Genomic DNA, 9,226 nt, shown 5'->3' on the forward strand with positions numbered 1-9,226 from the left:
GAATAAAAAAAAACAAGAATTAAAATACCAGAGGTTCCTGTGACAAGGCAGATATCCCCTTCGAGTAACATTCCCTCCAAAACTAAAGAAACATTTTATTTCCCCCCTCTAAGAGCTTATTAGGGAAAACAAATCACAATGTTTTTAGCGGAAGTGAAAAGAACAACAAAACCTACTGTATAAGTCACATGTTGCAAAAGCTGTTACTTAAGAGCAAAACGCAGCAAGTGTAATTAAGAGATAAACCACAATATAATCCTTTCTAAATCTTTTGGTGTCCAAAGACATACTTCACAGCCTCCTGCATCGTAAAACACTTTTCAGATTCTGGAAGAATAGTTCCTAATTGCATTTGCCAATGTGTTACATCAAATGGACAGGATATGGTCTGTGCTACTGACCCAGCAAAACTACCCATAAAGAAAACCAAAGACCCAGATGGCTTTATTGCTGAATTCTCCCAAATATTTAAAGAAAAAAATATTATTAAAGAAAAAAATAATACTGATTCTTCATAAGCTCTCAAAAAAACAGAACACTTCCCAGTTCATTCTTGATACCAAAATCAGACAGACCAGTATCTTTTATGCACATAAATGCAAAATTTCTCAACAATATACTAACAAAATGAAATCCACCAACATATAAAAAGAATTATATATCATTACCAAGTGAGATTTATCCTAGGAATGCAAGACTGTTTTTTAACATATCAAAAAACACAAAACAAAAATCACATAATGATGTAAATAGGAGCAAAAAAAAAAAGTTTTTCTCTACAAAATCGAAATTTTCATGACAAAAGCAATGACTAGGAATAGAAAGGAACTTCTATTTCTGGTAAAAAAGCCTCTACGAAAACCCACAGGTAACATCATATTATTTAGTAGTTAAAGACCAAATGTCTTCCCTCAAAAGGGAGAATAAGACAAGGATGTCCACTCTCAACTCTTCTTTTTAACACTGTCCAAGAGGTTTCTTAGCCATTTAGGCCAAAAAAAAAAAAAAAAGGAAGAAAGAAAAAGGGGGGGGTGGGGAGGAAAATGGGAGATGGCTGGAAGGAGGAGGATCCTAGGGGCACCTAACCTCACCTTGTCCCACAGATACACCTGATAACACCATATCAGTGTAAATTACTCAGAAAACAGCCAAAGACTAGAAGCACAGACTCTTCACAGCTACGTGTATAGAAGAGGTCACAATGAAGAGGGTAGAAAGGGCAAAGACAAGGCCAGGAGGGACCGTGTGGGGTGGAAAAGGGCAGGAACAAACCCCACCCCAGGCACCCCAGGTGCAGAGTGTAAGGACACAGTCTAAACCAAACTGACTCCATGACAGGCTTTAAGTTTCCCCTCTAAACTAGAAGGCCTAAGTTTCAGCTTCCCCAAAACTATCAGGCAGTTACACATTACCCAAGGCAGGAGTAATCACCCTTGCAACACCCAATCAGGAAAGGCCAGCGACCACCCTCCACATTACTAAGGGAGAGGCCTGGAGATAGAAACTATAGATAGGACCCTGTTACCTAATGTTAAAGTTAATCCATTAGTCACCGAACAAGACCCCAGGCTCACTCTGTGATTGGTTGAATTTAAAGGTAAACGTTGTAATTGGATCCCGCCAAAAGTAACGAATACTCTAGACAATGTGTATGGTTAAACCCGCTGTCAATGATGTTGAATAATTATGATTGGATCACTGTTCCCATGTCACAACTTTTGTAACTCCCCCGTCACAAACCCCATAAAAACCCTACTCTGCCCTTTGTTCGGGGCTCACAGCACGGATCCACCGCGCTGGTAAAGTCTGTGAGCCCGAGCTCGAGCCCGTAATAAAGCCCTTTGCCTCTGCGTGCGTGAGTCGGTCTCCCCGGTGGTCTCTGGTTGTTGAGGATACTGCGACCTGGGTATAACAAGAGGACCTGCACTGAGAAGACAGATCTCCATAATAGTTAACTGTGAAAACCAGAGGGGCTTAATTTCTCAAGTTCTTACAAGCAGTGGTGCTTAACACCTGAAACTTTAAAAATTAGTGGGCTCAGCTCTGGGGAGGGCAATGGGAAACTAAGTCTCCGCCCTTAAAAAGGAAAGCACAACAAACAGCCCCACTGAGCAGTTTGGAAAACACCTGGGGTACACAAGAAAGAGATTTATTTATTAATCTCAAAGTGTGTGCTGGAGGAGCAGGTATCTTGGGAGCCTTCTCCAGGAACAAAAGAGCTGGTGGGCACCATTTCCCTCTCACTCCCCACAGCCTACATACGGGGACACCTGCAGGAACCAGTACAGTGTCAACACTCTCCACCTAGCTTGTTAACAGCGCCCCCATCTCCTGTGACATGCCTTCAGCAGCATTAACTTCAAAAGTGGTACCGCCAGCCTGGCGGTATACAAGCAGCCCCGATGGGGGCCAGCACCAATCCAAAGTGACTCCTGCCCAGCAGAAAGGGGACAACAACCTAACACATCAGTCTATTGGGGCCCCAGCAGTGGCCTGGGGCAACATCTGGTCTGACAGCAGATGATGAAAGCTACTGATGAAAGCTTCTCAGGGAACAACACAGGGAGAGGTATCATGCAGTTTGGTGCTATCACAGCGCTGGAAAACACCTGGTCTAAGTCAATTCAAGCCCAAGGTGGCCCTGAGTGGCCCACTAACAACACAGGAAACAAAGTGTCCACAACAGGCAGAGAGCCACTGTAGATGTTGGATATAAGGCAAACGTGGCTCAGTGACAACAGTAGGGTATACATAACAAACATAAGAAATATCTCTAAAATGCCAGGCTCAGGGCGCCTGGGTGGCTTAGTCGGTTAAGCGTCCGACTTTCGCTTAGGTCATGATCTCACGGTTCGTGGGTTCGAGCCCCGCGTCGGGCTCTGTGCTGACTGCCAGCTCAGAGCTTGGAGCCTGTTTCAGTCTGTGACTCCCTCTCTCTCTGACCCTCCCCTGCTCACGCTGTCTCTCTCTCTCTCCTAGAAATAAATAAAACATTTAAAAAAATAAAAATAAAAAAAAAAAATAAAATGCCAGGCTCTGGTGAATAAGGTACACTGTGCTGCAGGGTACTATAGGACCTCTTCTTCCTAAGCCCACTACTTTCAACAGCAGGAGACATAGGCGACTTTACTAATACATAGAAACAGACACAGAGACTTAGACAAAATGAGGAAATAGGAATATATCCCAAATAAAAGTACAGAACAAAATATCAGCAAAAGATCTAAACAAAATGGAGATAACTAATGTGCCCGATAGAAAACTAAAAGTAATGGTCATAGACACCCACTGGATTTAAGAGTGGAGGACCTAAGTAAGACCCTCAACAAAGACATAAAAAACATAAAAACAAACCAATCAGAGATGAAGAATTCAGTAACTGGAATTAAAAATACACTAGAGAAAATAAAGAGTAGACTAGAGGGAGTAGAGGAATAGATCAGCAATCGTGAGGACAGAGTAATGTAAAGTAATTGAGTTGAACGGGAGAGAGAAAAAAGAATAATTAAAATAGATTAAGGGAATTCAGCAACACCATCAAGCACAATAGCATTTGCATTATAGGGATCCCAAAAGGAGAAGAGAGAGAAAAAGGGACAGAAAATGTATTTGAAGAAATAATAGTTGAAAACTTCCCAAATCTGGAAAAGGAAACAAAAATACACATATATATACATACATATATATATCAATTAATCACAAATATAAATAAACATATAGATAATAATACCATGATTGTAGGGGACTTTAATACTCCACTTACAGCAATGGACAGAATATTTAGGCAGAAAATCAGTAAGGAAACAATGGTTCTGAATGACACACCAGACCAGATGGACTTAACAGATATACTCAGAACTTTTCATCCAATAGCAGCAGAATACATATCTTCTCAAGTGCTCATGGAACATTCTCCAAAATAGATCACATATCGGGGTCACAAAACAGCCCTAAACAAATATAAAAGGATTGAGATCATATCATGCATATTTTCAGATCACAGCACAATGAAACTTGAAATCAACCACAAGAAAAATTTTGGAAAGCCCCCAGATACATGGAGGTTAAAGAACATCCTACTAAAGAGTGAATGGGTCAACGAGGAAATTAAAGAAATTTAAAAATACATGCAAGCAAATGAAAATGAAAACATGACAGTCCAAACCCTCTGGGATGCAGCAAAGGCAGTCCTAAGCGGAAAATACATTTCAATTCAGGCCTATCTCAAGAAGCAAGAAAGGTCCCAACTATGCAACCTAACCTTACACCTAAATGAGCTAGAAAAGAACATCAAATAAAGCCCAAAGCCAGAAGAGGAAAGGAATTAATAAAGATTAGAGCAGAAATCAGTGATAGAGAATTGAAAAACAGTAACAATAGAACAGATCGATGAAACTAAGCTGGTTTTTTGAAAGAATAAACAAAACTGATAAGCCTCTAGCCAGACTTCTCAAAAAGAAAAGATGACCCAAACAGATAAAATCATGAATGAAAAGGGAGAGATCACAACCAGCACCACAGAAATACAAACAATTATCAGAGAATACTATGAAAAATTATACACTAACAAACTAGACAATCTGGAAGAAATGAACAAATTCCTAGACACCCATACACTACCAAAACTCAAAAGGGAAGAAATAGAAAATGTGAAAAGATCATAACCAGCGAAGAAATTAAACCAGTTATCAAAAATCTCCCAACAAATAAAAGTCCTTGGCCAGCTGGCTTCCTAGGGGAAATCTACCATACATTTAAGTAGAGTTAATACCTATCCTTCTCAAGAGGTTTCAATAAAAAAGAAACAGAAGGAAAGCTTCCAGACTTATTCTATGAAGCCAGCACTACTTTGATTCCCAAATCAGATAGAGACCCCACTAAAAAGGAGAATTACAGGCCAATATCCCTAATGAATGTGGATGCAAAAATTCTCAGTAAGACACTAGCAAATCAAATTCAACAGTATATTAAAAGAATAATTCACCACGATCAAGTGAGATTCATTCCTGGGCTCTAGGGCTGGTTCAATATTTGCAAATCAACCAATGTGATATATCACATTAATAGAAGAAAAGATTGGGGCACCCGGGTGGCTCAGTCGGTTAAGCGTCCGACTTTGGCTCAGGTCATGATCTCGTGGTTCATGGGTTTGAGCCCCGTGTCGGGCTCTGTGCTGACAGCCAGCTCAGAGCCTGGAGCCTGCTTCAGATTCGTGTCTCCCTCTCTCTCAGATCCTCCCCTGCTCACGCTGTCTCTCTCTCACAAATAAATAAAACATTTAAAAATTTTTTAAAAAATAGAAGAAAGGATAAGAACCACAAGATCCTGTCAATAGATGCAGAAAAAGTATTTGACAAAATACAGTATCCTTTCTTAATAAACACCCTCAAGAAATTTGGGATAGAAAGAACATAGCTTAACATCATAAATGCCACATATGAAAGGCCCACAGCTAACATCATCCTCAACGGGGAAACACTGAGAGCTTTCCCCAAGATCAGGAACACGACAGGGATGTCCACTCTCACCACTGTTGTTTAACATAGTGCTGGACGTCCCAGCCTCAGCAATCAGACAACAACATGAAATAAAAGGCATCCAAACTGGCAGTGGCAGAAGAGGAGGAGGAGAGGAAGGAGGAAGAGGAAGAGGGAGAAGGAGGAAGGGGAGAAAGAAGGGGGGAGGAGGGGAGAGGAAGATGAAGAAATATGCAGAGAACTGTTAGAAAAGGAGGATCGAAGATGTGGTGCCTAGCTGACTCAGCTGGTAGAGCACCCACCCTTGACCCCTGGTTATGAGTTTGGACCCCACATTGGGTATAGAGATCACTTAAAAATAAAATTTTTTAAATTTTAAAAAGTTACTATGACTCATGAATAATATAAACATCCATCTAAAAATTCTAAGAGAATCAACGGAAAAACTGTTAGTATGAGAGGTAATTAAAGAAGCTGGGGCGCCTGGGTGGCTTAGTCGGTTAAGCGTCCGACTTTCACTTAGGTCATGATCTCGCGGTTTGTGGGTTNTGAATCGTGAGTTCAAGTCCTGCAGCAGGTTCTGCACTGAGACCATGGAGCTGTCTGCTTCAGATCCTCTGTCTCCCTCTCTCTCTCCGCCCCTTCCTAGCTTGAACTCTCTCTCTCTAAATATATATATCAAAAATAAGCAAATACTGGGACACCTGGTTGAGTGTCTGACTTCGGCTCAGGCCATGATGTTGCACATGAGTTTAGCTTCAGTCCTTCTATCTTGACCCAGAGTTTACCTTCTGGGCCTGCACTCCGAGGGCTACATGAGTATCCCCAGGTACACGCGAAAAAACAAGTATAAGGACAAGGGTTAATGTTCTTTGTTAGTGGTTGTTTATAACGTAGTTTGCATACCTTGTTCTCGAGATACCTACTCCTTTGAAACTCCCCTATAGCCCTAACCCTTTCCTTCAAAATGACAAATGTTATCCTGCATCCCAGGATAAGGGCCACTCTCCTTATTGCTTTGTAGCCTTTTGCACTAACCACTCAATTCTGCTTCTGCATTGCCCGCTTGCCTGCTTACTCATTATAAAAAGTCCTAAGCCCTTGGACTCAGGGCTGCACATTTAGAGTTCTGTGTTAATTCTGTGCGGTCCCTGATGGTAATAAAGACTCCCTTAATTTGACTTCAGTGGTCTCAGGTGGTCTCTGTGTCTCTCCGTGCAACAATGATCTCGTGGTTCACAAGTTCAAGCCCTGTGTCAGACTCTGGGCTGACAGCTCATATAGCCTGGAGCCTGATTCGCATTCTGTGTCTCCCTCTCTCTCTGCCCCTCCCCCACTCACACTCTGTCTCATCTCTCAAAAAATGAATAAATGTTAAAAAAAATTTGGGGCGCCTGGATGGCTTAGTCGGTTAAGCGTCCGACTNCCCCGCTCACACTCTGTCTCTGTCCATCTCTCAAAAATAAATAAAACGTTAAAAAATTTTTAAATAAACATTTTTAAAAAGCTGAATATCAATCGATGTATAATCAATACTCTTCTAACACACTAGCAACAACTACTTAGAAACAGAACAAATTACCAACAAGAACATAAAATACTCAGAAATAAAGCTCATAAAAAACGTACACAACTTTAATGGAGAAATAGTAAACTGCCAAAAGACAAAACAGACCTGAAACAGTCTTAAGCATAGGAAATTTAGTATTTCCAAGATGTCAATTCTTCGTAAATTAACATAAAAAGTCTGTAAAATCACAATAGATCCAATATAACCCTTCTTCATAGTTGATAAGCATATTCTACAATTCACACAAATTAGTAAAGGTCAACAATAGTGAAGACAACCTTTTAAAGGTGGAAAGATTTGTTCTACCACACAATTCAGCTTATTATAAAAATATAGCAATTCAGAATATAATTGAAGGAATACACAAACTGCAGATAAAGGAACAGTACAGAATCCCAAGACTTATATGCATACATCGATCTGCCATATGACAGAGGTGGCATTACAAGACAGTGGAAAAGGACAATTCAATGACTTGCATAGGGACAACTGGCTTGGGAATAAAAGTACAAGGGACACACAAAATGAATTCCAAAGACTTAACTTCAAAAACAAAAGAGTAAGAACCTTGGAGTAAGCAAGGATTTCTTAAGAAAACAAAAGGGAAAGGATGATCTATGCGTACAGAATTTGAAAACCTCCTGACCAGAAAAAAGAAAAAACAAAAACAAACAGAAAAGTGATATAAGTGTAAATGTATACAGCACCAGAAAAGGTAGTTTGAAAATCTACAGCTAAACTATAAAATCACATTACTTGGGCTCCAGTAATCTCACTTCTAGGAATCTCCCTGGAAAAACATTTGCAGAGGTGGGTATACAGACATTCATACAGGTGTTCACTAAAGTACTCTTTGTAATAACACAATATTGGAAATAAATGACTTGTTCATCAATAGAACTAAATAAAAGTGTAGCACTTCCGAGGATGAAAGGTCTAGCACAACAGTGTAAAAGACAGTACTAGACTCTTTTATTTTTTTAATTTTTTAATATGTTTTATTTATTTCTAGGGGAGAGAGAGAGAGAGAGAAAGAGAGAGAGAGAGGCAGCGTGAGCAGGGAAGGGTCAGAGAGAGAGGGAGATAAAGAATCTGAAGCAGGCTCCGGCTCTGTGCTGGCTGTGTGGAGACAAGCACTCCACCTCATGCTGTGGTAGGACGCTCAACCCTTGACCATGGGGTCTGAAATACAGAAAGCAGGGGTGGGCCTGACGAATTAGGCAGAACAAAGGGGTATACATTAAGCAATGAAAAGAGACAGATAGTCCTTCACAAGGCAATACGCCCAGAGTGCTCCTTATCTCTTTGCTAGGAAATGTTCCCAGTTCAAGGTCACTCTGAATGCGAGGAGAAGCTGCTCTTGACCGCCTTGCCCATCAATAACAAAACACACTAAGTTAAAAAAGAAAAAAAATTCCTAGATGTAATCACAGAAAGAAATCTAAAATCATATACACGTCTAAGTGTACGTATGTGTGATATACATATAAGTACTCAAAGGAATTTAAGATGGCTTGGACGGTTCACAAAAACCCTTACTGAATACAGGAGTGGAGAGTCTGACAACAGTAGTTAAAGGAACCTTCAGTTTATTTGTAGTTATTCATTTTTCAATATAACATTTGACACTAGGCCTCTCTCTCTCCTTTCTTTTAAAAATGCATCTAAGGGGCGCCTGGGTGGCTTAGTCGGTTGAGCGTCCGACTTTCGCTCGGGTCGTGATCTCGCGGTTCGTGGGTTCGAGCCCCGCGTCGGGCTCTGTGCTGACTGCCAGCTCAGAGCCTGGAGCCTGTTTCAGAGTCTGTCACTCCCTCTCTCTCTGACCCTCCCCTGTTCACACTGTCTCTCTCACTCTCCTAGAAATAAATAAAACATTAAAAAAAATTAAAAAAAAAAAAAATGCATCTAAATAATAATGATTACAAGGGGCGCCCGGGTAGCTCAGTAGGTATCTGACGTCGGCTCAGGTCACGATCTCATGGTTGGTGGCTTCAGCCCAACATCAGGCTCTCTGCTGTCAGCTCAGGGCCTGGAATGTGCTTCAGATTCTCTCTCTCTGCCCCTCTCCCACTTCAGTGCTTGCTTTCTCTCTCTCTCTCAAAAATAAATGAACATTAGGTCTCTGCTGAGGGTCGCCGCCGTTTCCTGCTTCAACAGTGCTGACACAGAAGCCAGCTCT

General features: G+C 41.0%; 1 non-coding gene and 1 pseudogene across 1 annotated transcript; both read left to right on the plus strand.

Moving 5' to 3' along the window:
- The first annotated feature begins 2,338 nt into the window (after positions 1-2,338).
- LOC144223668 (ferritin heavy chain pseudogene) overlaps positions 2,339-9,226 on the plus strand; it is a 7,600-nt pseudogene continuing 712 nt past the window's right edge.
- On the plus strand, positions 8,721-8,805 carry TRNAE-UUC (transfer RNA glutamic acid (anticodon UUC)). Its single transcript has one exon. It is a non-coding gene; the product is annotated as a tRNA-Glu (tRNA).

Source organism: Crocuta crocuta, unplaced genomic scaffold (assembly GCF_008692635.1).
Source record: "Crocuta crocuta isolate KB4526 unplaced genomic scaffold, BGI_CrCroc_1.0 scaffold70, whole genome shotgun sequence".
Taxonomy (NCBI): Eukaryota; Metazoa; Chordata; class Mammalia; order Carnivora; family Hyaenidae; genus Crocuta; species Crocuta crocuta.